Source organism: Gavialis gangeticus, unplaced genomic scaffold (assembly GCF_001723915.1).
Source record: "Gavialis gangeticus isolate Ggan-Ray unplaced genomic scaffold, GavGan_comp1, whole genome shotgun sequence".
NCBI lineage: Eukaryota > Metazoa > Chordata > Crocodylia > Gavialidae > Gavialis > Gavialis gangeticus.
Window position 1 is genome coordinate 42,542,643 of NW_017729032.1, and position 16,374 is coordinate 42,559,016.

A 16,374-nucleotide genomic window follows, 5' to 3' on the forward strand; every position below is an offset into this window, starting at 1 on the left:
CTAGGTCCCTTCTGACCCTTAATCTATGAATCTATGAAAGCCTGGACCTTTTTTCCTTTTCCTTTTCTCCCAGGCTTTGGGCAAGGGACACCGGGAGCAAACTACCTCATTGCAGGTTGACAATTTCTGTTTTCCAACTCTGGTTTTGGAATGATGAGCCTAAATTAGTTGATCAGTTTCTTATGGCCCGGAGCAACCATGCTAATTAAAATGCTGTCAAATTTAATTATAATCAAGTAATATTTGATGACCTGCAATAGATCTTAATGAAAGGAGTGCATTAAGTTAGCATTTTGGAGGTGGGTTTTATGGTAAAAACTCATTACACTTACTGAAGCCTCTGTACTATCATCGATTTTAAGATATAAACATTTTAAAACTCTAGGCACAGACAGAAGCAATAATTTTTGCCCAATCTGGCTACAGAAAGCAATTTGTAGGCATGATCAAACACAAGTACATGGCTGCAGACTGCTTAAAAAAATGACCAATTGTGTGAAAAGCTTTTTTCAGTTCCCTCTGGAAGGTGGGGCCAGGTGTATTGGAGCCCCCCAAGATGGAGGGGGGCTACAATTAACCCACCCCATCCTCTAGCACTGCTGGGGAACCTGTAGAAGGAGCTCCCTCTGCTCCCTTTCCCTCTCCCATTCTGAAAACATTCTGGCAGCAAGGAGGGGCTGTTGGTAGGGAAAACCAGCTGCAGGCTTGCAGGCAGCAGCTAGATTGCCCTCCCCCTTGGAACCACAGTGAACTTGTGTTTGGTCCGAGGGATCCTTGTAACTCAGAATGCTTCCTGCAAAGCATTCTCAGTTACAGCAGGGAGCTGCACTTCTGTCTGCACCGCTTATTCCTAATATGCTTCTGATTTGATTGCTTCTCATGGACCTTGTTTTTTATGTCCAGGTTTCCACAGTTTATAAGATTCCTTTGTTATTTTTAGGTTATTGAATAGCTCATTGGCTAGCCAAACAGATCTCTTATTACACTTCCTTTATTGATGCAAAAGAAGCTTTATTGATGCAAAAGATGAATCCTGATGAGATTCATCCTAGAGTACTCAAAGAATTGTCTGAAGTTATTACAGATCCAGTGACTGTTATGTATGAATATTCATGGAGGTCAGCTGAGATCCCAGAAGACTAGAAAAGAGCAAGTATACTAACATATTTTTTTAAGAACAAGAGGAACTAAGAAATCACAGTGTGGCCTCTGTAACTGGAGAGGTACTGAAGCACATAAACAAATAATCAGTTTGTAAGCACTAGAAGATAATTAGGTGTTAAATAACAGCCAGCATAGCTTTGTCGAGAGCAATGCTGCCTATTCAGTCTGATTTTCTTTTATGGCAATATTAAGGTCTTCATGGATGTTGGGGAGCAGTAGATGTGATATACCTCAACTTTAATAAATGTTTTGAGAACAGTATGGAAGACAGTATCAAAAGTAATCTAGGAAGTATAAGGTGAGAGCATAACTGTTTGGGAAATCATACATAAAAGGGCACATCTACACATGCAGTAATGCGTCGTAATTACAGTGCATTGTTTAGTACCTGTAATAACAGGTACTAATTTAATGCACCATAATTGGTGGTATTGCACAGTAGTGCTGGCACACATCTTTTACATGATGCTAATGCACAGTAGACTAATCCTATTGTGCATTAACGTGGCTTTTGCTGTGACATGCTAATGCATAATAGAATTAATCTACTGCGTATGTAGCATACCATGTAGATGCACCCAAAAAGTAGTTTTCAGTGGCTCAATATCACAATGGAAGAAGGTATAAAACAGAGTTCCCCCAGAAGTTAGTGTTGTACCTGGTACTGTTCAACATCTTTATTACTAACTTGGGGGAAGGATTGAATGTACCTTTAGTAAATTTACTAATGACACTAAGCCATATATTATAGTAGACACTTAAGACAAGATTTGGATTTAAAATGACCGTAAGAAATTGGTAAGGGTCTAGCACCATGGTATTCACAGTTTTGTCCCCATAAGCCCGATTAAATGTTGTGGGGCCAGTCCGCTGGCTGGATCAGGCCCAACACCAGATTTGGGCCCTGTGCCACCTCTGGCCAGCTCCTGTGCTACCTCTGCTCAACTGGGGTTGGGCTCCAGCCCCGTGCCACCCTGCATGCCTGATGTAGCACTCAGGGCCACAGACTGCTGAGCTCCCCACAAATCCATGGGGAGTCCTGCTGGCCAGATGACAGTTCCAGGGGCCAAGGGTTGAGTACCTATGGTCTAAAATGACTTGAATGAAATTCAGTAAAGACAAGTTCAAAGTATTATACTTTGAAATAATAATCAGAAGCACAAATACAAGATGGGGAATAACTAGCTAAGCTGCAATAATGAAGACAAAAAATAATGTTACAACGTTGCAAAATGGCTATATACTGGGAATATATTTAATAGGAGTATCGTATGCTACTTGCAATAAGTAATTCATATACAGTAAAAGCTGTATTATCTGGCACTTTACAATCCGGAATGCTCTATTAACCAGCATCTGTCCCACCGTGCCATATCTGGTTTCGCCACTGCAAGCTGAGTCCTACTTCTTCTTCACGGACCATGGCCCAGGGCAAAGCAGCCTGCGTGGGGCCCCCTTCTCTGTCCTGTGGCACACTGACGCCAGGGGGTGAAAGCCCTGGTGCACCAGATGCAGCAGGAGGGGTAGCAAGACAAAGATGCCTCCAACCCGCTGGGCTGGAGATAAGTATAACCCTTAGATAACCGGCACATTTGATTAACTGGCACCCCCCATCCCCATGGATGCCGGATAACAGAGCTTTTACTGTATTCTGTTCAGCTCTAGAGCTATCTCACAGGGAGTATTCTGCCTAGTTTTGGGCACCACACTGTATGGACAATTTAGAATTAATCTAGAGAAGAGCAGCAAAAACAGAGCTCTGACATGAGGAAAGGTTAGGAAAAAAATGGGCTTCCTGGAAGGGTTATTTAGTCTGGAGAAGAGGAGACTGAAAGAGTATTTGATACATTTTCAAATACAAAAAGGGTTGTTATAAATTTGATAGTGATCTGTATCTGGAGGGGACAGGACTAGAAAAAATGGACTTCAATTGCAACAGGGGAGATCTAGAGTAGAGATTGGGAAGAGTGTACCAACTTAGAGAATGGTTTAGCACTGGAACAGTTTGCCTGGAGCAGCTGTGGAGTCTTTCATTGGGAGTTTTTAAGAGCAGGTTAGATAAATACTTGTTCTGAGAAGGTCTAGACCGGTATGGCTCTGTTTTAAGCAGGGGGTTGATATAGATGACCCCCTGAGGTTCCTTCCTATCTTATTTCATTACATTTCTATAACCTATCCATACTGACATGGATGTACTCTTTTAATTAATTTCAGAGTCCAATATCTGGTTAAAAATGAAAACTTATTTGAAGCCATATGTATAGTTAATATTTACAGTTTCTCATTAACTTAAAGATGGTCAGATTTGCTGCATGATATGGTTTTATAACGCAACAAGTAAATAAGTGAAAAAAGTTTTTTTCCCCCTTCTAGTTATAGTTACAGTTACAGTAACCATCAGTATTTAGGGTATAGCAACAGTGAGTTAACTTTCAGACAATTGTGATTTTAACTTCTTTTCCTTTTTACTGTATCTTTCAGTATTAAACCCAATTGCTACCCTGGATGGGCAAAACGAAGTCTTATAACTTAGTATGTAAGAATAAAAATAAAAATATTCAAGGGCTGTAGAGAGAACTAATATGAAAACTTGAATTGGAAAATTGGTTTTGAATATGCTGACAATTAGTATGTTTTTTAAGTTTACTTTTAAAAGGTAAAAGTGGGTGCTGAGTTTTAAAAGTAAAAGTAGGAGGAAAAATTGCTTTACCAGAAGAAGCAGTGCAGTGTGTTAATTCTACCCGGCTCTGCAGCATCTGTATAGATTGCGCATTTCAGCAGGGCTTTTTGGCTCTTTTCTCTAAAGCTGATTCAATTAGCTATTAGATAAAAGTTCCCAAAAAAAAATCCACTGAAGCTTCTGATCTACACAGATGTTGGACGAATTGGGTCCAGCTAATGCTCTGCCTCTTTTGGGCATGTGCTGGATTCAATGCAGGAGTGCACGGATTTAAAGTAAAATGCCATTTTGATTTTTACATCTGTATGCAGCTAGAATTTTTTTATCACTTTTCCAGGACTCAAAAACATCAGAAGAGATTTGCTTAGACTTTTTTTTTTTAATGCCTGGTCTGAGCCAAAGCATAATTTTTTTCTTTTAACACATAGATAACAATTTTTAGAACTCAGTAAGTTGCTGCTGTTTATGATGAAAGTGTCATTACAGTTCAGCTGTTTGAAGGAACAAAGACTTCAGAAAACAGGGCTGGTAGAGGTCATAAATGACCTAATAGACATCCTGAACGGGAGGAGGAGAATGAAAAAGCTTGCTGCATAGGACTAATTAGGATTTTTCCTGATACAAGAGATAGATATTACCATATTTACCTGAATACAAGACAACTTTGAATTTCACATGACCCTGAAATAATTAGATTCTATATATGGAAAAATTATAAATTTGTTATAATTTTCCAAGTATAGAAATTAATTATTGGAGGGTCATCTTAAATGTGTCCCTTCCCCCCACCACTACTACAACAGGGAAAGCAGCAGAGGTCAGGCAATAGAAGGGCAAGCAGCCTGACCCCCCTACTCCTTGCCTCCTGGTGCCTGCCCCCCACACCCTGTGCCTAAGCTCCTGGGCACCTGTACCCCCTACTACCCTCCTGCTGTCTGTCCCCCTTCCCCCACAGTCTCTGATTCCCCTTCCCCCACTCCTGGCTCTGGCCTCATTCTGTCCTGGGGCTTGGAGCACATGGTAGCTCTGGCCACAGGCAAGCAGTTACAATAGCAGCAGCTTGAGCCCCAGGTTGCCAGAGCTGCTGCTACCTCCTCTGTGTAGCTAGGAGGGAGCCAGAGCTAGACATGCTTCAAGCCCCAGGCCAGAATGGAGCCAGAGCCACAACTGATTGTAAGTGGTGTGGGGAAAGGGGTGGGTGACTGTGGCTGCAAGTCAGGGCCAGAGTCAGACCTACAACATCCATCTACCTGTACCCCCCACCTTGCACTCAGATCCAAGATGATGGGCTTTTTCCCTGTGCTGAATGGAGGGAGGAGGCAGGAAGAGCTCATCTTGGATTTGAGTAATATGGTATTTAATTACAAGCCAGCTCAAGAACGAATTTTCTTTGGGACACTTCCTTAAATGATTTTGTAGATACAGTAAAAACTGTGTTAACTGGCATTTTACTAACTGGAATATTCTATTAACCAGATTTCCAGCATGTGCATCAAGTATTTCTTGAGCAGGTTCGAAGGGGTCGAGGACAGCAGCTCCTCTCTGTGGGCCACACAGGCGCTGCCAGGTTGGCTGTATGGGGTGGGGGAGGAGTTTGCATGTGGCAGTGGTGGCCACTGCTGCCACCGCTGCTGCATGCAAGCCCAGATAACCAAAATTTTTACATAACCGGCACCCCCCTTACCCCACTCATGCCGGATAACAAAGCTTTTACTGTATTTAGTCTCTTCACTATCAAGTACCCAGTGCAACATATTCATGTGGAAAACTTCATAAATGAGACTTGGGAAACTTTTTTTTTTGGATGTTTCAGTCTGATAGATTTACATTAAGAATGTACATAATTTGATATCAGTAGTTTTAAATGTTTCCTACATGCTTACTGATAGCTCACTTATAAGAAATAACTTTTTTTGTTTTTTCCTATGGGTCTATGGGTTTTACTTTTTTAGTTTGCTTATTCCTGATATTATGAAGTATTAGTTGCAGAAGGAAGAATGTTGTTTCTTTCAAAAGCTGATGCCAATGATAGGGTTAGTAAACCAAACTCTGTGGAAAGAAATCAGAAACTCCCAAGAGATCAAAAAGAGATTAATGCTGTGGTTTTTGGATGAATAGCATGATTTGCAAATGAATTCCTGGTGTCTTGGGCAGTGCTCAGTATACTGTGTAAGTACCATTCATGTATGAACTCTCTATCTGCTTTTGTTGGATCAAAATAAGTCAGTCATATGCTACTAAGTATTACATGCATGTCTGTCAACATATCAGTCAATCAAATGGTGCTTTATTACTGATAACTTGGTAGGTTTTTCTGTATATGGGTTTTTTCTTGCTCTCCAACTTCACTAATATCCATTTAAGTAAGTCACCAGAATTTGCACCCTTATCTATACCTAACTGTTGCAGCCTGTCTGGAAACCACCCCTTCAGGTCTCACTTCAAATATCCAGGAAGATTCTTACAACCTCTCAGAGTTGGCTCATGTCTAATCCAGTTTCAGTGAGAGTTTGATTTCATGGAGAGCAGTGCTAAATCAACGCTGAGCATGCCTCTGGCAATCTTGTCCTTGGAATTAAATCCACAGGCCTATACTTTTTGTAAGGTGTACTTGTTGTGGAAGACTCCCTGAAAAAAAGTTTTGGAACAAGAAATTATCTACCAACTGGACTGTGTTAAGTGGTTTAAACAGGGACTATGGATTCTTATGCCATTATCTGGATTAGCTTTTGTGACCCCTTTATTCCTGTGGATTCTTTGCATCTTGCCTCTCTCGGGATTTTCCTTCCCATCTCCCCCTCCCTTTTTACTTTTGTATTCAAATCACTCACTCTATTTTATCTACTGGTCTGTGTGCATCCTTCCACAGCATCTGATGAAGTGAGCTCCTAAAGTGCAAATCTACGCTGCCTTCTTATTTCTGTCTCTCAACCTAAGACACCTGTCTGGATTTTATTTCCATACTATTCAAACATTTCACAATATTTTATATTTTTACCCTAATAATGCCCTGTAAGGAAGGGAAATAATATAATTCCCATTCTGTATATTTGGGAAACAGAGGTGCAGAGAAACTAATTTGCCCAATATCACACTAAGTCTGCAATGGAAAAGGAAATATAACCTGGGTCTTTTGGGTTTCAAACTCATACCTAACCATTAGATCAGCCTTTCTGCATGCATTGTATGTCCAGTAACTTCAAACAAAGTTTGTAACATAAAGCAGAAGTGATTTTTTTTATAACTAAAGGTTACTTCATATTGAGATTAATACTGTTTTAGAGGGAAAAGCAGAATATTCTCTTGTAAAGTTCTTTCAAGATTTTTTTTTTTTAAATTATTATTTCAGGGCAGGAAAAAAGTAACAATTGGATGCTAAAATATTGTGATTTCTCCTTTCTAATTGTAGTGTTTACCAACCATTACAAATGTACGGATAGTTAGGGCATGGGCAAGCAATTATTTGCAAGCATTAAATGGCTTGAGGGCCATTTAATGAGTTTTAGTGAGCTGTCGAGAGTTTCAAAGGTAGCTCTACCCCACCCCATGCCTGCTCCAAACTTGCCAGTGCTGAGCAGCAGTGACCATTGAGCAGAAACTGTTCCTTGGTGTGGGAGGGAAAGCAGACCCTCTCCTTTGCCACTGCCAGAGCTTTCCTGCTGGACCCCGTGCCGGGCTACCCTGCATCTCCACTGCCGCTGCCACCACCTCCTGGCTGCCCAGCGCAGCCTCAGGCAGCTGCAGCAGAAAAGGCCCAGCAGCAGTGAGGGGGAGGGGCTGCTTTTCCCCTGTGCCACAGAACAGTTGCTGCCCAGCAGCCATTGCTGCTGCCGCTGCTCAGTGCTAATGAGTCCGGAGCAGGTGTTTTATAGATTCATAGATTGTTAGGGGCTGAAAGGGACCTTACAGATCATCTGGTCCAGCCCCCCCACTCTAGGCAGGAAGACAACTGGGGTTAGGTGACCCCAGCGAAGTGACTGTCTAGTCTCCTCTTGAAAACCTCCAGGGAAGGTGAGTGCACCACCTCTGGAGGGAGTTTATTCCACAGTCTGGACACCCTGAATGTGAAGGAGTTTTTCCTGGTATTAAGCATGAAGTGGTCTTCCATTGGTCCTTGTCTTCCCTGGGGGTGCCCTAGTGAACAGTTGTTCACCAAACTCCTGATGCACACCTCCGATATAGCGGTAAGCCACTATCAAATCCCCTCTCAACCTTCTCTTCTTTAGACTAAAGAGACCCAGGTCCCTCAGCCTTTCCTTATATGGCTTGTCTTGCAAGTCCCTGATCATATGGGTGGCTCTTTTCTGGACCCTCTCAAGTTTTTCCACATCTTTATTGAAGTGTGGCATCCAGAACTGGATGCAGTACTCCAATTGTGGTCTCACCAGTGCTGAGTACAGTGGGAGTTATCACTTCCTTAGTTTTACATGAGATGCATTGGTTGATGCATACCAGCGTGTTGTTTGCCCTGCTGACCACTGCCTTGCACTGACGGCTCATATTCATGCGATGGTCAATCATTACCCCTAGGTCCCTTTCAGCCATGGTGCAAGTCAAACTGTCACCACCAAGCTTGTATGTATGTTAAGGGTTGTTTGCCCCCATATGAAGCACCTTACGCTTGTGAAGTGTTAAACTTCATCTGGTTCTGGTCTGCCCAACTCTCGAGCCTGTCCAAGTCTGCCTTTATCTGCAACCTGCCATCTAACATGACCACACTGCCCCATAACTTGGTGTTGTCCACGAACTTGGCCAGAGAGCTTTTCACTCCCCCATCCAAATCATTGATAAAGATTGAATCATTGATAAAGTTGAAAAGCACCAGTCCAAGCACGGACCCCTGAGGGACACCACTGGCCACTTCGTGCCAGGATGACACAGATCCATTCCTGAGAACTCTCTGGGTCCTATCCTGTAGCCGGTTTCCCACCCGCTGAACCGTTGAGCAGCTGAGCCCACAGTCTTCCAGTTTTCGTACAAGGATATCATGGGATACTAAATCAAAAGCCTTTTGGAAGTCTAGGTGTATAACGTCTACCTTGTCTCCCATGTCCAGGTGGTGAGAAACCTGGTCATAGGAGATGAGATTGGTAAGACAAAATCTACCTGCAATAAAGCCATGTTGGCTGTCATTCAGAATCTTACCTTCTGTGAGCATATCCCACATAGATTCTTTAATGAGCTTTTCCAGGATTTTCCCTGGGATGGAGGTTAGGCTGATTGGCCTATAGTTGCCTGGGTCCTCCCTCTTCCCCTTCTTAAAGATGAGCACAATGTTGGCCCTCGTCCAATTGTCAGGGATTTCCCCTGTGTACCACAAATTCTGAAAGAGCTTTGCCGAGGGTTCTGTGATGACCTCAGCTAGTTCCTTCAGCACTCTCAGATGAAGTCCATCTGGTCCTACTGACTTTTATAAATGTCTAGCTTTTCTAGTTGGTATTGCACCCACTCAGCATCCAGTGGGGAGGCTGTCAGTCCCAGCATATCCCCCATGAGCCTTATCTCGCTTGACTTTCCCCTTGGTCCAGTGAAATACTGAAGCAAAGTGGGCATTCAGGAGTTCAGTTTTTTCCTGAATGTTGGTTACCAGCTGTCCTGAGGTGTTAAGCAGGGGTCCCACACCTCCATTTGCTTTCCTTCGACTGCCTACATACCTAAAGAAGGACTTGTTATCATCCTTGACTCCCATAGCTAACCTAAACTCCGTCACTGCCTTGGCTTTCTTGATCATTTCCTTACAAATGCTGGCCACTGTTGTATAGTCCTCCTTGAGGACCATCCCTAGCTTCTACTGTGCATACACCTCTTTTTTTCTTTTTTAAGAGGACCGTAACGTCCCTATTAAGCCAGCCCGTCTGCTACCTTTCCTCTTTGCAGGAACGGTTTTCTTTTGTGCTTCGAGGATCGTATCCTTGAGCAACGACCACTCTTCACACACCCCATTCGCCTTCCCTTCCTGGTCCCACATCACCTCTCCTACTAATGTTCTGAGCCTGTCGAAGTCAGCATTTTTGAAATCCAGGACTTCAATCCTGCTGGTTGATTTGTTGACCTTGCAGCAGATGGTGAACCTGGTAATTGCATGGTTGCTGTCACCCAGGTTACCCTCAGTGTTCAAGCCACACACCAAATCATCTCGGCCAAGACCAAATCTAGGAGACTGTTAGTTCTGGTTGGCCCTTGCACTTCCTCAGTCAGAAAGATCTCCTCAATCACAGTCAGGAAACTGTGTGAATGATCTGAGCTAGCCAAGTGTTCCTCCCATTGTATGTCCAGGTAATTGAAGTCACCCATGACAACCAAGTCCTTTGCACATGTGGCCTCTGTCAGTTCTCGAGAGAACTTGAGATCCAGCTCCTCCCCTTGGTTTGGTGGCCTGTAGTAAACGCCTACAGTTAGGTTTCTCTCACCCCCTTCGCCTCCCCACCACCCTAACCTGTAGCTTGACCCAGAGGGTTTCAAGCTGCTTATCTTTGGAGCCAATGTCAGCCGGTGTGAGGTAGGCCAGGTCAGGGCTGTGTGCATGGGTCCCCGCTGGTATCACAGGGCTGGGGCCAGTGGAGACAGCAGCCAGAAGGAGCCGCCGCTCCCTGGGACTGCCTTTCCTAGAAAGGCAGTCCAGCTGTGGAGCTGCCCCAGCCCTGCTGCATGTCCAAGGAGTGGCAGAACGCACTACAGGGCGGGGCAGTGCCTGGGCCAGGCGGAACCAAGGGTCCTACTGCGGGCTGGACAAAACCCTCCGCGGGCCAATTTTGTCCACCCCTAAGCTACAGCCTGATTTAAATCATGGGCCCAGACCCCTAATATTGTGGCCCCATCATGGCAGGAGCTGCCATTTTTGTGCCCAGATCATGGTACCGCTCTTGCCCCCCATGCCCAATGATTGGATGAGGGGGCAGGTTTAGGGCCAGGTTTAATTGCAGTAGCAGAGGCCTTGCTTCCAAGGGCTCTGATTGCTGCGCAAAAGCCCATGCTCTCCCCACCCCCGACCTGACTGGAAGAGGCAGGAACAGCAGGTAGCCCTGGCACCAGGTAGGGGAGACATGTTTGCTCCTCTGCATGTGTGTTCTTTCCCTCCATCCCAGCCCCCAGTGCCCGTTTTCCCACCTGGAAAAGCAAAAAATTCCTCCCGTACCTGGTGCCAGGGCCGTTTGCCAAGGCAGACCTCAGGCACTCCCAACCCCCATTCCCCAATTTTGTCAACAGCAAACAGCCCCTTCCTTATCAATCCCCAAGCTCTCTCCTCCCCCTGTACCTTTTATGACCCCTTTCCCCACTCCCCTGGGTTACTAGGCTTTTGCTTTTGGCTGCAAAATGTTTTCCCCAGCCTGCAGCAGCCGTCTTGTTGCAACAAAATGCCATGATATTGCCACTTGCTGGGGAAGTGAAAATCACTTAATTTTGTGGTTTTCATGAAAAATGTGAAATCATGATTTAAACCAGGCCCTACCTATAGCATCCTTTTTGGCAGTAGGAACATTTGAAATTCTGTATGAACTATTATATTTACTCAAATATAAGACAAGGTTTGTTCCCCCAATCAGCATGGGGGAACTCAGCTTCTATTCGCATACAAAGTGGAGGGGGGAGCAGGTGGCTGCTGCAGCTTTGACTCTGGCCTTGAGCCTGGGTTGGGGCTAGAGTCAGGCCCACACCAGGCCCTTAGCTGCCTCCTGCACCCCACCTCTGCTTCCCCACTGCAGCTTCTGCCCCTGGGCCCAACCTACTTCCCTCCCTCTTACTGTCCAGAACAGCTTGGCTCCAGCTCTTGCTGGTGTCTTTCCTGGATATGGGTCATAAGGAAACTCCTTTCCTTGCCTAGCCAATCAGCAGCACCAACATTGGTGCATTGTCTGCATAGCCAGTCAGCAGGGCTGGCACTGCTGCATGGCCATGCAAGGGCTGAGCTTTCATATGCTGTGCTCCAAGATAGAGCACCCCTGCAGCATCTGATGATGGGGAGGGGAGAAGGGGGTTAGAAAAGGGAAGGGGCAGAGACTGGGGGGAGTGGTGGAGAGAAAAGCAGAAGCTGTGGGGAGGTGGGGGTGGAGAGTGCAGGGGGCAGCAGGGCAGGAAGGCTGCAGGGGGAAGAAATGGGCATGACAGGGGAGCCATCTGACCCCACTCCCACTGCTTTACCTGCTGTATCAGTGGGGAGGTGGGATTTAAGATACTTTCCAATGCTTAGATTCTATACCTGGAAAATTACAACAAATGTATAAATTTTCCATATATAGAATAGTTGCCTGATATTCAGGGTTGTCTTTTATTTGAGTAAATATGGTAGTATTTAAATACTAATGGTTCTGTTTTTAGTAGTAACATTTTTTTTTACATCTTAAGCAAATAAGTTCAGTAGTTTTTGGTATTCTTGCACTAATGTCTCGGGGGTAGTTGGAAAAAGGAATTAAAGCCTTTTCATAATGACTTTTGTTGTTATTTTTCTTCCCATTGCCTTTCGTAAGTGTAGGTTTTTATGTCAACATGTTTTGGTTGGGTTTTTTTTGTTCTGGTTATTAAAAATACTGCTGAGGCTGATGATATCTGTGGAGCCTTAAGCCACTGAGAACTTATCTAGTGCTTATCAAACATTTTAAATCCATACTCTTAAGGCAGAAAAACAACAGGAGGTTTTCTGTCTGAAATGGGTTGTGACTTGCCTTTTGAAAAGGAATTGTTTTAAATGTAGTTCTGTGTTATTTAAGTATCAGTTTGTCACTGACCTGGTAGAAAGTAAAGAATTATGCTAAATAAGTTATTGATGCATCTTTGTTTTGGTGGCAATCTGACAAACTTTTTTTCCGTGCAAAAAGTTGCAAATGTCAACGTTTGGCCTCATCTCATCTCACTTAAAGATGGAGCTAGGGTCTGGAAATCTGCAGTTTACCTCTTTACAGTTTACTTCTTTACTGTAAAATATTCTTGTGGTTGAGACCAGCCATGGCAGGATGATAAAGCGCAAGGTGGAAGAGGTCACCTTGCAGCACTTGGAAGCTAAAGCCCCTCCTTGCCTTACCCAGGTAACTTTTATTAAATAAACCTAGTCTTTTATATGATTCAATTGTAGCAAGTGACTCTTAACACAAAGTACATTTAGTGACAGTGTTGCATCAGGACAAAAACCATCCACCTAAAACTTTAAATTCAAAGTACGGCTATTAGAAATTAAAGAGATTATTGTGCAATCCAGGCCACTTACACAGTGCTGTCAGCAGATCACTCCAGCATTCCCCTGTGGCTTTTACTTAAATGAAAAAGCAATATGCACATCAACTTCATCAAGCCTGCGCTATAATGCAAAACTTTACCTGCAGTCTTACATTTTCATGTATCAGCAAATCAGCTTGTTTGATTGTTACACATTCCAACTATTTGGGAAACTAACCTTGGATATTGCCAAGGTAACTATCAAGTTTTGCTGGAAACACTTTGAATGCATCCACACTCAAAGCTTCCCTGTACCAGCCAAGACAGCCTTTTTGCTAACTATAATACCACCCCTTCTAGGTGAAGGATTTGGCACCCTTTGGCAGCCAGAACAAGTATGTGTAATCACTCCCTGGTCCTATGCTAGCTTTAGCAGTCTCATCTGCAGCTAGTGCAGGGGTGAGAAAAATATGGCCCACAGACCAGACCTGGCCCACCAACTGATTGTATCCAACCTGCGGATCGGTGGCCATAAAGTCATAGGTTCTGGCCTGCAGGGAGCTGACTGCTATGGCTGTTGCATTGTGCCAGGTGGGCGGGTATGTCCCAACTCCATCTGCAGCTTCCACCAGGTCCCATGCCACACGCTGAAAACAGCTCTGGGCGTGCACTGGCAGCAGCTGTGGATGCTTCCTGCAGGTTCCCACTGGGGCACGGGCAACTGCCCAGGACCACTGCTGACACGTTGATGAAATAGCATCACCTGCAGACCCAGGCAGATGCCCCAATCTCCAGCGGGAACCTGCTAGCTGCATCCACAGCTGCTGCCAGTGCCTACCCAGCCCTGCTTGTGATGCATGGGCCAGGAGCTAGCATAAGCTGCAGGGATTTACTGTATGTGCAGAACGGTTGGGGGTTGGGAGAGTACGGAGGTGGCCTTGCCCTTGATAAGTGGTGATGGCCAGAGCTGGGCACTGGGAAAAAGCAGGAGCTGGTAGCGGGCATACTCACCCCTGCCAGGTCCCTTTTGGCTGTGGCTGCAGTGAAGGTCCTCCCCATCACCACCACCAGTGTGGCCAATGGGGCAGCAGTGGTGGTGGTGGTGGTGGTGGTCGTGGCAGTGGACAGGAACTGCAGCACAGCCCTGGCACAGGCTCTGGGTGGCTGCAGACAGAAGAGTCCTGGAAGTGGCAAGTGCACCTGCTACTGGGTCCTGCTTTTTTCTGGCACCCAGCAATGGCTTCCACCACTCATTGTGGCCAGGGCTGCCTCTCTTCCCTTCCTTCCTGCCCTCCCCACCCAAACCATCCCACACCTACAGCCCGTCCCTGCAGCTTGCACCAGATTCTACCCTGTGTGCCAGAAGCAGCTCTGGGTGGGCATTGGCATCAGCTGTGGATGCAACTGGCAGGTTCCCGCTGGAGATCGGGGTGTTTGTCCAAGCCCCTCAGGGCAGAAGGGTGGGTAGGAGGTGGTGCTGGTGGCATTTGGGGGCCATGGCTGAGCTGCCTACATTAGCTCTCACCCCCACCTGCCTGCAGCCCCATCCCACGTAGGGAGGTTTGGTGAGCTGTTTTGGGTGACCTGGTCCACAACAGCTCACCAAAACTTCCTGTGTGGCCAAAGGTCCAAATAATTGCCCACCCCGAGCGACTGCCTTCCAGAGTGCACTTCACTTTCTTTGCCAGCACAGCTCTTTTAGAGTTCCAGAGGCCTTTTGGTGTACATGTGCACTGGCAGCTTGGTCATGGAAGCTGCTGTCTCTTGCCATAACTTCTGCCAGCAGAACCAGGCAGGTAGACAAGACTTGAATGCTATCTAATTGTTTGACCAGGAGTCATGGGACACTACTATAATTATAATATTTTAAAGTATTTTTAAAGTCATTTTATAAATTTTAATAAGCCTTTTATATTAGTTTTGCATCGTAGTTTGCATTAGTTGCTGCTGATTATAATTGAGATGAAAGCCTTGCTCTGTTTTGAGACACTGGTTTGCTCTTACAGAGTTAATATTGTGGGGAGGGGTGGGATCAAGGATAAAGTATTATATTACACTATTTAAATAATGTTTCTATGTTAGTGGGGCAGGATGATGCAGTAATTAAAGCACTAGCCTTGAATTCTGATGTATGAGTTCAAGTCCCCACTCTGCACCAGATTTTCTGGGTAACCTTAGGCAATAGGACTGTGCGAAATTTTGCCGGCTGTTTCATTTTGACACTGTTTCAACTCATTTCGAGCTTGAAACAGCGAAATTGAAATGAAACAAAGGGCTTCAAAACAGCCTTGAAACAAAATGAGGCCAGTCAGAAAGTTTTGAAACATTTTGAGTTTCGAAGCAACCAACAGCCAGGTGGTGGGAGACGGGGGAGAACCAGGGCTGCACTCCCAGCAGCTCTGCAGCCCCATGTGGCTCAGGCAGGAGCGCAGCCCTGGCTCTCACCGCCTCCCGCAGCCGGGCTGTGGGATGCCAGTCGCAACGCAAGGGAAGGAAACTGAGCCCAGGCTCAGTTCCCCTTCCCAGCACTGTGATGGGGCTGGGGAAGGGAACTGAGCCCAATTGCAAGGTTCCCCTCCCCAGCACTGTGATCGATTGAGCTGGAGAAGGGAACTCAGCCTAGCTGAGCTGAGTTCCCCTCCCCAGCCTGATGGTAGCACTGGGGAGGGGAGCTCAGCTCAACTGGGCTGGGTTCTCTTCTCCAGCCCCATTGCAGCACTGGGGAGGGGAACTGAGCAATCGGGCTCAGTTCTCTTCCCCAGCTCTCCAGTCCCAGGTGGTAGCAGCCGGCTTCCCTCCCTCATCAAGCAGGCAGAACGGAGGCCTGCAACCTGGGAGGACTGGCACAGCCCCCACAGCCCTCCCCGGGGTTGCAGGGCCCTGATCTGCCTGCTGGATGTGAGAAGCTGTTTCGAGCTTCCCCATTATAGCCTATGGACAAAACATCGAAACAGCATCACTGTTTTGATTAAACGAAACAGTAGTTTCAAATCAAAATGAAATTCAAAATGAAACACTGTTCCGTCAAAACCTCGAAATGCAAGTCAAAATGGAGCATTGCCATTTCGCACAGCCCTAATAAGCAAGTCCAGCAGTCTCTCTACATCTCATTTGCCCATCTGTATTAAGTCTGCTAGGGTTGCTTTAAGAATAAATACTTTAAAAATTGTAGTCCTCAGATGCCATGGTGGTGAGGGCCTAGAAGCACCTGAGAAGATTGCCTTGTATTTTATTTTTATTGGGTTGCACAAATTTCCTTGATTTCATAGTTTCATAGTTAGTTTCATAGTTTCATAGTTTCTAGGGTCGGAAGGGACCTGAGCAGATCATTTAGTCCAACCCCCTGCCATAGCAGGAAAGAGTACTGGGGTCAAACGACCCGA

The 16,374-nt window shown here is 45.4% G+C and overlaps 1 protein-coding gene and 1 long non-coding RNA gene across 7 annotated transcripts in view; one reads left to right on the top strand and one right to left on the bottom strand.

The window, feature by feature from the left end:
• The window catches only part of LOC109302790, a 19,309-nt gene extending 8,198 nt beyond the window's left edge, over positions 1-11,111 (bottom strand). Inside the window, exon 1 of the long non-coding RNA XR_002098936.1 lies at positions 11,100-11,111. This is a non-coding gene — a long non-coding RNA (uncharacterized LOC109302790). The remainder of the gene's footprint in view (positions 1-11,099) is intronic.
• TNFRSF19 (TNF receptor superfamily member 19) overlaps positions 1-16,374 on the top strand; it is a 113,576-nt gene that overhangs the window by 33,436 nt on the left and 63,766 nt on the right. The gene's annotated exons all lie outside the window — the stretch shown is intronic.